Source organism: Maylandia zebra, linkage group LG10 (genome assembly GCF_041146795.1).
Source record: "Maylandia zebra isolate NMK-2024a linkage group LG10, Mzebra_GT3a, whole genome shotgun sequence".
NCBI classification, from domain to species: Eukaryota; Metazoa; Chordata; class Actinopteri; order Cichliformes; family Cichlidae; genus Maylandia; species Maylandia zebra.
Genome location: NC_135176.1, coordinates 27,736,160 through 27,750,286, shown reverse-complemented (window position 1 = coordinate 27,750,286; position 14,127 = coordinate 27,736,160). Strand labels below are relative to the sequence as shown.

At 39.1% G+C, this 14,127-nt stretch overlaps 1 long non-coding RNA gene across 1 annotated transcript; it reads left to right on the top strand.

Annotated features, from left to right (window-relative positions):
• Positions 1-244: 244 nt before the first annotated feature.
• Positions 245-1,487, top strand: LOC106676642 (uncharacterized). Its single transcript, XR_013100422.1, has 2 exons — positions 245-382; positions 884-1,487. It is a non-coding gene; the product is annotated as an uncharacterized LOC106676642 (long non-coding RNA).
• The last annotated feature ends 12,640 nt before the right edge of the window (positions 1,488-14,127 follow it).

Below are 14,127 nucleotides of genomic sequence, written 5' to 3'. Positions count from 1 at the left end.
TATTGTAAGATCCTGTAAGGTCTTGCTCTCCCAAAGTAGGTAAGGCCAGGATTAAGGTTAGGGTTGGCGCACATGACGTCGGCAGGTTAAATACTCAGCTTGACTTTAATAACATTTTATATTGACCAAGAGCACTGTGATTGTTTAATAACAAACTTAGTCCAAGTCCTTAATAACTTCCCTAAAAAGTGTTCAGACTGTAGTTGATAAATTAGTTTCTATTGTTGCTAGGCAACTGGTTTGTTTACATCTGATTGCAGATTGCGCATTTTTTGATGTTGGGTGACTTCTGCTCTTCTGTTAAACACAACTAACACTTTGCAGGGCATCTTTGGGGGAAAATCAGCTCTCATGGAAGCAACTTCTGGCCAAGATGCTCCAGGTAAGCGGTAACTTTGCTGTAGCACAGTGTTTGTTGCATTCTGTGTCGATGAGCCTCTCTGTGGAGATCACCAACACAGAGCTTTCAAAATGTTAGTACTGGTGAACACTCATGAAGTCATTCTCACATTTTATTTATTGATTGCAGCACTTTGAATTTGTAGAGATAAAAATAAAGACTAATTTTCACCCCATATTCTTAAACATTTTTACTGAAAAAACAAACAAACAGCCAAACTGGTGTATCTGTACACATACACGTGTGTGTTTGTTTTAGCTGGGTTTCAGCCAACTGACTTAAGTCTTGTTTAGAAGAAATTCTTGAAAAACTTAACTTTAACATTAAGCATTTGTTACTGGATTTTAGTATGAAATAAAAATATGAACCTGGTGATGCTTTTAAAAAAAAAATAACAAAGAAACCCCCCCAAAAGTAAACCAAACTTTCTATCATTTACCTGAGGAGAAATATTGACCATATTTCTGTGCTATTGCTCCACAGCTTCGTTGAAAAAATATTTGCTATGTCAAATGCCAAAAGCTTGGGCTGACCTGCCTTCATATCACGGACCTCCGGCACCTGGCAGTATTGGGGTCTATACAAAGAGGACTGGAAGGGAAACCCTGCGTTATAGGGGCTACATTTATCCATCTGCTTCAACAGAAATGCCCTTGACAGCATTTCAGCACCCATTCACATGTGGGTGTAAGAGAAAATTGACCAACTACAAAAAGCTGCTGAAGGAGCTAAAGGATAAAGAAACTGAGGCCGAAGAAGTGACAAAGTTGATCTCAGAGATTCGAAAGAACAGAGAAATGCTTGGCCATGCGACTACGTCGTCTGAATTAAAACACTCGATCCAAGAAGACAATGCAGCCACCAGTGGAAGAGAAATCGAATCAGAACCTACAGGTTCATTAATTCAGCATGTGGAGTCTGACAACGTTGATCCACTTCAAGAAATTCTTGATGAAAGCAAGCCCGCATCTCTTGACTTGTTTGACGAATTTGAAATAAGCTACAATGAGTGGCCATTTTAGCATGCTGTAGGAGCCGGAGTGTCTTTGGATTTTCAAATAAAATATTTGAAATCTTGCATAAATAATGTGAGCAGTAGTAAATCTTTTTTTTTTTTTTTAAGTTTTATCTATCTTGGGTGAGCTCTACACACACACACACACACACACACACACACACAGTTACTTTATTTAACTTTATAGTTTATCTAACCTTATTTTACATGTAGCCATCACTTTGGTGATGGTTAAATTGATGTTTTTGCAAAAATAAAAATAAAATGTTTGGTAAAATACGAGAAATAATACACACACAGAGATAATAGTTTTCAATACATAACACTAAAAACTCTACCAGCCCCTCCGAGGCTGTGAAAATTGAGACAGGCCTACTTTACTTCATTTAAAAATTCACAGAAACTAACTGAAATGCTTGCTTATTTAGGACTTTCAATATCACACACATTATAGTGGATCACCTGCCCGCTTCTCAGCCTCTCTCCTTAGCCATCACACCAACTCCAATGGAGAGAAACTTGGGGTTAGGGTCGCTGAAGGATACTTTGTGTTTCGATCCCGTTCTCAATGTGAAAGCTTCCAGTTAATGGATGGCCTACTCTATCTCCTGAGCTACAGCCACATCGTATATAGTAATGCACTTTGCAATTTGATGAATGTAGTATCGCAGTTTGACCAGTACACCAACATTCCTGCAAAATCCAGCATAGTTATAGGTCTTGGGTTCGAATACATCATCTGTCTGGGGGCCCTTCTGTGTGGAGTTTTCCAGGTCTACATCAATAATTAGTGAACAGGTATGCTCAATGACACAAACAGAGCCATGATGACAGTGTGTGGAGTAGCCCCTTTCATGATAATATAAGGCAAACAAGTTTGACCCATATCGAAATTTTGTTTGTAAGGATGCAGAAGAGATTTGAGATTTACTGGACGACGCCCAAAGTAAAAGACGTCAGTGTGTTCTGTCTTCCTCCCCTCATCCCCAAGTGATAGCGGCAGATGGTTGCCCCTCCCTGAGCCTGGGTCTGCCAAAGTTTCTTCCTGTTAAAAGGGAGTTTTCTCTTCCCACTCTTGCAAATGCTTGCTCACAGTGGGCCATTTGATGGTTGGGGTTTTTGTCTGTGTTACTGTGGGGTCTTTGTTGGTATTTGGCACTATATAAGAAAAATTAAAATGATGATCAGAGATCAAATATGACTAAGTCAAACTTAGCACTACTGCTGAAGAAAATTAATGCTAATCATGAAACAAGAATACACAAATTAGTTAAAAAAGTCCAGTGTTTCTTTGCTGCTTCTTTGCCTTTAAAGGATTGTTTCTCTATCAGTTTCCTGTATTCGTATATTTTCTTTGAATAATGTTTACTTGACACAAAATTCTAAGGCATGCCTGGATACCATTTGGCATCCCTGATGTAGAATTTGAGAAGGAAGAAGGATGTGTGGACTAATCTGTTTCTGCTGAATCAGTTTAGATCCTTTATTTTACCTATTTACTTAAGATTTTTGTTCTGTTGCACCTTATCGCTAGATAAACGTTCCCCCTGAGAGGATTTGCTCTTTAGTACCATCTTCTGACATGACTTGGGATAACATGTTTGCAAATCTGTCTCTGTTCCATGATGTCATCAAAAAGAGTCTGTCATTGTTTGGGGAAAAGCATCTCCTGCTCTCTGCTGTAATTGCCATTGTTTGACTTAAGATGGTCTTTAAAGGCATTGTCGTTTTGTAATTCTGGTTTCTTCCTGGTAATGAACAAACAAGTATTTGAGCCAAACTAGCCAAGTTATTTTGCACTGGTATTGTGTATTTTTTCCTTTTTGTTCATTGTCAAAGGAGCTTTCAAAGAAAAGCGTCTGGACTTCTTTAAGTTGCTTGAAGACATTTCACCTCTCATCCGAGAAGCTTCTTCAGTTCTAAGGTGAAATGGCAGAGAGTCCCAGATTTAGTCCCAGATTCCCAGAATCAACACTCGACTTTTTAAACTAATTTGTGTATTCTTGTTTCATGATTAGCATTAATTTTTGTTCATTGCTTCTAAAGGCATTTTATGTTATTTTCTCAGCAGCCTAAGTAAAGTCCGTGAAGTTGACCCCTCTTGTCTGCGTGGTCATTTTAAAGAGGAGTTCAGATTGAATGTCGATTCTAGCAAGACGCTGAAGTGGACGACGTTACAATTTTTTATATTAAAAAGGCACTCATTGTTTTAGACATTTCCCCAGTGAGAGCTTCAATGTTATTTTTATTTATTTTTCATTTGATGGAGGGAGTCTTGCGGTCTCTGGCTGCCATGGTCACTGTGTTGCTTCTTCAAGCTGGATCAGGCAGTGAAAAATGTGTCTGTTCCCGTGCCAAGGTGAAGGATAATAACTTACTAAGTGGAAAACTGGATTAGAGGCGTTCACATTTGCTTAGTCATGCCGCCCTCCCTGAACACGTGCACACACACACAATCAAATGTGCTGTACACACAAACAATTATCTTGTGCTCCTTACAAAGTCAGCCCCATGACCCCGCTCCAAACAGACAGACACACTTTTTTCCAACCAACATGCACACACACTGAATCAATCTGCATGCAGTCCGCATGATTTATTCCACTCTAATTGCCTAACTCCAGTATTAATAAGTTTCCTTACTTGTGCTACAGCCTTTGAAGGGTAATTGTGTAATTCCTTTTCAATTTTTTTTTCTGCAAAGATTTTTTTTTTAAATAAATTACTTTATAATCCAACAGAAAAACACAAATGTCATTTGACAAGAAGAGATTAGGCCTCTGACTCTTGACATGTTTCCCCAGCTGTCAAGAATCTGACAATAAATACATTTAAATCTATGCAAGCCAGCACTGTTATGTAAAGTCTTGGCAGTCGATTGGTATGAGTGGCTGCGTACTGTTTCGATGCCCTGCAGAGTTCTGCTAATGAGGTGCATTGACATCAGAGTGCAGAATTACCACTTGCGAATTTATTTGGTGCTTGTTTACCCCATAACAAACAAATCCTGTTCATCCACTCCCTGCTCATAAAACTGAATTTTAAAAAGGTTTTAAACTTTAGTACAGATCTACAAGATTCCATTTGACAAGCCTGTATGGTGACAAAATCATACACAAGATGTTTTTCCATTTGATGAAATGTATATTTAAAACAAACAGAAGACGACTGAATCTTGGGTTGAAATCTAAGAAGTTTGTTCATCTTTCTGCGAATATTTGATGGAGAAAGTGCAAAAACATTAAGTATTTATCAAAGAACGCTTGTTTAACTCTTTTAATGGAATTAAACAAAGGCTTGCTTGAAGATTTCTCTCGATGTAGTAGTCATATTTATTGAAACGATGGGACATCCTGAAACAACATTACACTATCCTGGGTCTGACTATCTTTTTTTTTTTTTTTTTTTTTTTTTTAACTAAATTGAGTTTGTTGTTTTGTGTTTAAGTTTAGTTTGTTGATCTTCATGTTATCTTGAGTATTTCTGAGTCTTTAGTTTGTGTTACTTAATTTGTCCCGTCAGTATTTTCTGTCTTATCCTCTTGTGTTTTTCAGTGTCTGATAACCTACCCTCATGTGTTTTGCCAATGTGAATGTTTCTGATTTAAAATAAATGAAAAGCATTGGGAGATTCAGCTTGCTAAGATGGGACAAAAACTGGGACCCATGTGAAAAATCAGTTATTCACACAACCACTAGAAGTGCAGCATAATGATGGTGTTAGCCTGCAATCAATGTGAAAACCAAAGTGGCAAAAAAACTGCAGTTTCTTTAGGAGCCACTTGCAGCAACCTCATAAAGAAACTAAAGAAAATCAGTCCCATTGGTCCATTTTAACATAGCAGTCATCTATAGCATTAAGTAGCATATTTAAAGCAGAAATAAATAGTTTCTTAATAGTTCAATCTGCTAGGACTTATTTACTATTTCCAGATATTAAACTGGACTCATCCATTGTGTCTGTGTTGGAGTCTCTTCAAGCATTTAGAAAACAATAACTCCCACTTGTATTGTTTTGTCAGTCTGTTAAGCTGCGTACAAACTGGAAGCAACTCGCTCGTCCCACATGACTTTGAATCCAGGTTCTGGTTGCCTTGGTAACCTTCAATTAATGGTGAAAAAACAAACAAACAAACACACAAGGCAAGAAACCCCCCCTGAGATTACAAATACATAATAAAAATAGACAAAAAATGAAAAACATGGTGTAACACACCAGTGGATATAATAAGGATAAGCACAGTGCATTTATATGAGAGGAACAAAGTTTCTTTCTCCTTAACTCACGATTGCCTGTGATAACGAGACAAACAAGGTTTATAATATATTCAATGATAAGCTGTTCCAGAGAAGTAGTTCTACTATACCTCAGTTTTTCTGACTGCAGCATGGACGTCATTTCTGTTATCTAGATGTTAAAACATGGAAGTTTGTCTGATTTCCTTGTTTTGGGGCCATTAAAGAAACAAAAGCAGTTGCCTTTGCTTGCACTTTACAAAGAGTGACCTCTAAGGGGGGAAACCCAAAGATACAGACATATGGAGATAGTATGCATTATTTTTTTTTAAAACAGGACTTTTGCATCAATGCAGATTTTTATAAAATATAAATAAAGCTCATCTGTTTGTTTATATTCATCCCAACCATTGTGAAATGTGCTCATACACAGTGGACACTACTGTTCAGATTTATGATCTTTAAATGGTGACTCTGAGATCGAGCTGGAAGTGGTCTTCCAATGAGACCTCTATCTTACATCATTATACCCTCTTCATAGTATATTTAGTGCTGTGAGACTAAAAGCAGGCACAATTTCATCCTGTCGTATTTCTCTGCCAAAGACTTATCTGTGTTGTCAGCTTGAAAGTAATATCTTAGCAATTTGAAATAAACCACATAATACAGACTGTAGCACATACACAGCAAACACTGAGAGGGTGTGCGATCATAAGTCATTTGCAACAACTTTTGCAATTTCTTTGGCAGCTCCCATGAGCTCCTCAAGTTCTGCTTCAAATATTTTTGGGATCCAGGCCAAATGCTGAATTATAAACATTCGTGCTGAAGACGCTTTTGACCACACGCAGCTTGCTCTGGAGAAGGACAAAACTTCAGGAGGACAGGAAAGCAATAAGAAAAGCACATTTGTCACGACTGGTAATATAACCTATATTCTATAAGAGAATGCACGTATGCAAACATTTCCCCATAAGTTATCGTTATGAAAAAAGACTTTGTGCTTCATAGGTTAAAGGATAAAGGGTCCTCCAGAGTAGCTAAAACATTAAAACCACAAACCTAATATTTTATAGGTTCTCGTTTTGTTGGTAGAAATTTTTCTGACAGGAACTCTTTGGCCATCCTGTGGTATCCCACTGGCAGCAGAGCCTTCTTGTTGCACAGATTGGGCTTTTCCTGTGCCACCTCTGAACACTGAATCAGATTTGGATCTGGGAAGTTTGAATGAGAGGTCGTCATACTGGGCTCCTGTTGTGTACCTGAAGTCTTCTGTTACACTGGATCACTATTATTTTACTGGAGGCTGTTGCCATGGGCAACAGTCGGTGTCCTTCAAGTCACCTGTCAAGGTAAGGTGCATAGAGGATAAAATCCAAAGGCATTAAGGTTACACTAAAATTTTTACCACTAGATGTCAGTAAATTGCAGATTGCAGTCAACCAAGGTCTGTTTTCTTATCCCACCCAATTCCAATGCATAAACCCAGCTATGGTAGCTTCTATAGGGCAATCATGTTTTAGTTTGCCTAGAAAGATCAAAAATATGTAATTTAGACTGTATGTGTTTCTATTACTATGTGTGCTAAAAAAACATTTTTGTACACACTATATTTTATCTGAATATTGTCAAAAATTATCAGAACATCAGAAAATAAGACACGCGTACACCAAACAACTCAGTTAACAGTCATTTAAATGTTTTGTGGTATCTTGTTTTTAACCTTGAGTCACTTAAAATTTTCATCTTTTCTTCAGTAGATTCAGTAGATTTTTCCATATGAGTGAAAGGCTGTTAGTCCACTGTTTACCTCAGCTGTCAATGCTGGGTGAGAATCGTCCGCCTCTATTTTATTCTGGAGGAGGCTATAAAACTTTGTAAAAGAAGTCCGAAACAGGTCGATGAGTCAGTGAATTTCACTTGTGTGTGATGTCACTGATACTGAGGTGAGCTGTTGAGGATATCCTGAATGTTCCTGTTGGTAAGTCCTGCTAACTTGGTTAACTTATAACCAACTCTTGTTGATTAGCCAACTCTTTGTCAGCTATCCAAGGGCAGGAGGATCGTATATCTAATCTGCTGATGAGTAATTGTGATAATATCTGAAATAAAAAAAGCATTTTTTTTTTTGCAAATTTTTGTGTGTTAGACCCCAAACTTCAGTTCAGCTTGAGGTGAGGAGGAATAGACATTTATTAAGCATTTCCCTTCCTGGGTGAAGGCGACCCCTTTTCAGATTATAAAACATATTTAAATGTTCCTCTACGGCAATGCAAATTCTCAGCACTTCTCCTCTGGTCTCTATAGTATCTAGATGAAATTTATCGTCTGACCATCGTCATAATGGCCACAAACTAAATTTCCCAATTGAAAAAAGAGTTGTTATATATTATACATGTTGCTTGAGCTTTAGCCACTTCCAGCTTTATGCAATAGAATTTATTCTTTTGTACTTTACACAGCATTTGATTACACTTCTTTTGTCTGCATTTCAACAACACAATATGTGAGGAGTTGCATTTTTATTCCTATTCAAAGCTTTTTTTTGTGTGTGTTGTTGTTGTCTATACTTTTGTTCCTCAGGCCATGAAGAAGGTTGCATTCTCACCCAGAGCTCTCTTCCTGGATTTCTCTTCTCTCCCATTTCTCACCGGAGAGGGGCTGAAATCAGACGGTGTTCCACTTCTCCTCGTTTGCCCATGGCTGTGCAACACCTCCTCCAGATTATTCCTCACCAGCGCTGGCATATTACAGTCTGTCTGTGTGTGTGTTGTCATGCTATGCTGCATACATGAAAAAGGCTTCAGAAAACCCCCCAAAGTGTTCATGTTCAAAAGGGCCACCCACATAAAAACAGCGTCTGTCTCACTGACTGAGTGCAGCTCTTTCCACCAGCCTGTGTTTGGTCAAGACAGAACCCCCCGCTGACATGCGAGCCCAATCTACGAGGGGCTTGTCATCCTCGACAGCTCTGCTCGGAGAAGTGCCGCTGGAGGATATAAGCATGGCGTCTCTGTGCCCCTCCACTCGTGCCCCTCCACCTATCCACTCGTGTGATAGGTTTCAGCTCTCGATGAGTCATTCACTACTGAATGTGCCTGGTGATTTTTCATGTTAGCTTTTTCGCTGCCTTGGTTGGCAATTCCAGCTTGTGGTGAGCTGTACAAACGATATGAGAAGAGCCTTTTGACTGTGATGCATTGTGGATGTTGTGACGCATGCACACCTTTGTGAAACTGTTTGACATCTTTGCAATCTGTCTCTGCTCTGTTGGTGAGTGTGTGTGGTGATCAATACTGTTCATGAAGTCAATAGCACGTGGATATTGTGGACTGACATATGGTCAGCCTACTTTGCATTTTTCTTATAGGACATGTTCTAAATATAAACAATCAACTTTCTTTCTCAACAGCCTTTCAATGGTTATCTCCACACTTTTGTGAGCCTTAGGGGTGGAACAAAGTGATTTGCTGCCTTTAGGTTGTTTAAAATATTTAGATTCCTACCTCAAGATTAATTTTGATTTGGGAGTAGTTGTCACACACCAGAAAATCAAAATAAATATCATGGAAAGACTTGGCATGAGCCCACCTTTCCCCAGAGAGCTGTGTGTGTGTTTGTACATAATACATGTAGGATTTTTGTTTGGCAGCCTGTCAAGACGATGAGCAAAGAACATTGGATTTGTGCAATTTAGTGGTTGTTCAGTAGCTATAGTCCTTAGAAAGCCTTACAGTGGAGGAGAATTCATATCTGGAATTGCTGAAATTCTTTTTTTGATGTTAACCATTTGAGCTTAACTTACACTACAGTGCTGAACTCCCATATAAAGGAGACACTGCGCTGATTTGGAGCCGATAAATCTTGAACTACTTTTCCTGAAACACACGCGTGCAAAAGAGGAAAAACTTCAGAACCCGATTAGTCTATAAACAGGTTCTCACTGCTATGAAAAAGAGATACTGGCTATTGCATTAGCATAATGAACAACCTAGATTTGATTACAGGAGGTACTGTTCTTGTCCTAATCAATATTCTAAAGCAACACTACATAGTCCTACCAAACATATCCTTCACAATTATTGAGGTCTGTGTTGGTGCTTCGTTTAGTTACATTTCTGAGAAAGTGCACGTGAGCCTAAATTCGTACTAATAAGTCATTAATTATTACAGAGTAAATATGATGTTACTGAAATTTCCTGCAGAAGTCTCAATAATTGTTTTTCTCACAGACACAGATTGGGCTAAAAGTCATAGATCACAACATACTGTTTGACACTCCACCAAAATTTAAGAATGGCACACGCAGGAAGTGATGGTGTGGGGTGTTGGGGTCAGTGTGGAGGGGATAAACTTCATTTTATGTCATTTAGCTGATTTTACAGTCAGGTTAATAGTTAATAGTTTAAGTGGATTTGCTCTGTCAAACAAAAAGACACGAGGAACTCGTCCACTGACTATGATTAAGCATATATTAGATATACTTTGACTAAACTTCCCTATCATGTAATTTTGGTTTGCCCGGCTTCCTGGTGAGTGATCATCTTTCACTCTTTTGTGATGAAGAAAATGAGGACAAGGAGAGTACTGCTATCCTCTGTATATTAATGCTAATTCTTTTAATAAACTATGCATCACATAATTGAAATTCCAAGGCAAATAAACACAAGTTGTGAACAGTTCTGATTAAAGTTGAAAACCAACTCAAAGACGCTTTAAAGTGATCGCCACATTGCTTCTACTGTAGAAATATGAACAGGTAGAAACAGAGGTTTGACTGCTCATCACTGCTTTGTTACCTGCTGAAGTTCAGGCTCCGACTGCTAGGCTTGGGTCGGCATACATTCAGCTTTATCGTCACTCTGGGCTCTTGGCTAGCTTTGTGTTAGCATGCTGTCTGTACAAATGGTTGTAAAGTGACAACGTTCTATTTGCAGTATAATGGAGTTGTTTCTGTCCTGGACCACTGTGCATTTTACCATCACGCTCTTGTCCTTTGTTGCAATAAAAACAATGTACATCTTTCCACTGTAGACCGTTCTACCATTTTTCTTCTTGTGCAAACAAACTGAAAGCAAGTCTATTTCCTGGCATGCAGATAACTGAAGACAAGTAATGACATAATTACATTGCATTAAGCATTTATGCCTTCACCATTTTGCAGTTTTAAAACTGGACATGAAAACTTCTTAATCACAAGGTAAGCATGACCTAAAGCTTACTAATCCCCACATTTTAGTCCTGAACATAGATGAAGGGTTCATAGATTAACTTCTTTTTAACTGTAAGCACCCTCATAGCACTGGAATAAATAACACATTAAATGATGTCGTTCTGTAGTAATTACCATGAATGTTACTATCCCAAAACTGGCACGTAAACCGTTAATGCCTCGGTTTGCCTCCTACTTCAACATGTAAAAATTCAGACAGTTACACATGGCTGTATTATGGTTCTCTGATTTTCATAGTGAGTGGATATTTAATACAGTGGAAAAGCCTCTTTCCTCTTGGGAGTTGTCACTCTTCTGTACCTTTTTTTTATTAAGCTGTAGAAATGGTAGTAGGGGCTTTGTCTGTGTTCTCGGTCTCGGACTGAATATGCAGGTATTAGTCTAAAAAAAGGTCAAATGTAACGTGGTTAATAGGATGAACTTCGGCAAGTACATGGGGTTGAGGGTGGGGTGAAAGTCCGAGGCAAAGTGGAAAGTGGGCAAATAAAAGAGAACTCATGAGACCAGTTGAATATATTTGAGTATGTAACCCATCCATTAAATTTTTTTTGTCCACTCTTGTCACTGCGGAGCTGCATTTTCATTTGTATGGCAGTGCTAATGAAGGGCTGGCAGTGCAAAAGGCAATCGGCTAAAATGTGTAATTTTTATGAAAAGAGAATTATTCTAATAAGAATTATGGATAAATCACCACTCTGAGGCTGCATGTGCAACTAACTCCTTGTTATCTCCTCTCTGTTAATTAAGACTGGTGAACTAAAGAGCCTGGGAACTGGAATTCTCTCCGAATTAAACATGAAAGTGAACTGGGCGGCGGTGAAGCTTTTTCTTTAACACTTCATGGTTCTTTAAGTGGAAACTCATCTGCTCTGTACAGGGGTGCATGCAGGGGGGTAGTGTACCTACACTGTAGGGTCTTCAAACACCTGGATGCAAGATTGTTTTTGTTTTTGTCTTAAACCTTAAATGACTGTTGCCTGAATGAATACGTTCACAGCATCATGTTGTTGAGTTTGTTCTTTGGTTCCTTATTTTGACCTTTTCTCAGCGTTTCCTGTGCTTCTCCATTTGTCGCCCCTGTTTGTCTGTGTGTTAGCTTCTTTGTGGCCACCTTCTGTTATGTTTAGGTAATGACTTTCGATACTTTTCCCCCCATTTCTTCTGTGTGTGATTGAAAACTGGCGCAACGCTTTTTTCCCACTGAGTCATCCTGTGAATTTAATTAAGTGTCCACAGCAATAAAACATGCCACGCACACTGTTACACGTGAAGTAAAATACAGCTCTATCTGGTTATAACAAAACAATTTATGATGCAGCTGTGTCAACTATTATATTTACAATCACCGGCCCCTTTATTAGGTACACCTCCAGAGCTCACTTAAATCTTTGAGGCATAAATTCAATAAGCTGCTGGAAAAATCCCTCAGAGATTTTGGTCCATATTGATACGATATCATCACACAGCTGCTGGATATTGGCTGCACATCCATGATGTGGATGCTTCATTCTGCCACATCCCAAAGGTGTTCTATTGGATTGAGATCTGGTGACTGTGGAGGAAATTTGAGTGCAGTGAACTCGTTGTTATGTTAAAGAAACCAGTTTCTGGTGATTTGAGTTTTGTGACATGGTTATCCTGCTGGAAGCAGCCATCAGGGATGGACGTGGTCAGCAACAATGCTCAGGCAGCCTGTGGGGTTTAAATGATGCTCCGTTGATACTGTGAGGCCCATAGTGAGCCAAGAAAACATCCCCCACACCATTACACCACCACCAGCCTGAAACACTGATATAAGGCAGGATGGATCCATGCTTTCATGTTGTTTACTCCAAATTCTGACCTCACCATCAGAATGCTGGAACACTTTGAGACCAGGCAATATGTTTCAAGTCTTCTGTTGTCAGTTTTGGTAAACTGTAGCATCAGTTTTTTGTTCCTAGCTGTGGCACATTGTATGGTTTTCTACCCATCAGCTTTGAGGTTAGATGAGGCTGTGTGTTCAGAGATGCTCGTCTGCATACCCTGGTTGTAATTAGTGATTATTTGAGTCACGGTTGCCTTCCTGTTACCTCAAAACAGTCTGGCCATTTTCATCTAATCTCTGGCACCCACAAGGCATTTTCTCCAGAGAACTGCTGCTCATTGGATATTGTCTTTTTCAGTCCCACACAACCCTAGAGGTGGTTGCTTGGGCAGCAACCATCCAACAACCACGCCATATACAAAGCTACTTAAATCACAGTTCTTCCCCATTCTCTTTAACTTCAGCAGGTCTTCTTCACCTTGCCTAAATGCCTTGAAGTGATGCCGTGCAACTGGCTAATTCAGTAATTGAGTTCATTAACAGTTGAACAGATGCAGGAAAATTACACAGCAAACTGGCACCTGTTTCAAGTCAAACAAATGGAAAGCAAACAGATCATCTGACAAAAGAGGAGGAGGTGCACAAACAGTGGCCATTGGTGATGAGACACAGGTGGAAACAATACAACACAGGTGAGAGCAGACTATCACAAAGGGGGAAGAAAAAACAAAGTATCCAAAGGACAAGAAGGGATTCACTCATTGCCCATCACTTCTTGTTATTGGCTGTTCTTTCGTCCAGCAGATGGAGACTGACTTCCTGTGGTCACCTGTGCATAGGTGAGACTGTAGAACCCTGAATCAAAGAAGCAAAACAAAACCAACAGAAAACAAGAACATGATAAAAAAAAAAATACTTAAATGCATGCATGAGGCCGCCTCCTACTTTGGTTTCTATATTCCAGCTGGGTGTATAATTCATGTGTCTTTGGTAAACATTCCCATAAAGGATCCACCTGTGCATCTTTGATTGTAGCTCTCTCTATAAAGCCAGCCTCCTCTCTCCCTCCTTCTGTCCTCCAAATGCATTTTAGGAAATCCTTCAGATGAGTAGGTACAAATTAGTAAAATGGGGAAAAGCTGATGTTTTTTCACCCTACTATTTACCCTCCGGTTCTCCTCCCGTTTTGTTTGTTCCAGCCTTCTGTTCTTTGTGCTTTCCTGGAGATTTAAATTTGCAGTTGGGTCCTCATTATGATAACTCATAACAATCAGATGTTTCCCTGTACCTAGTGCAGTGCTGGCTCCTCTAAGGAGCAGTCATTTACAGATATTATTCTCAAAGGAAACTCTTTGTTTTCTGCATAATCATTATACATTATTAAATAATTTTAGAACTGCTGGTATGAAGCTGGGCTGAGATCTCTGGTGCCGTGTC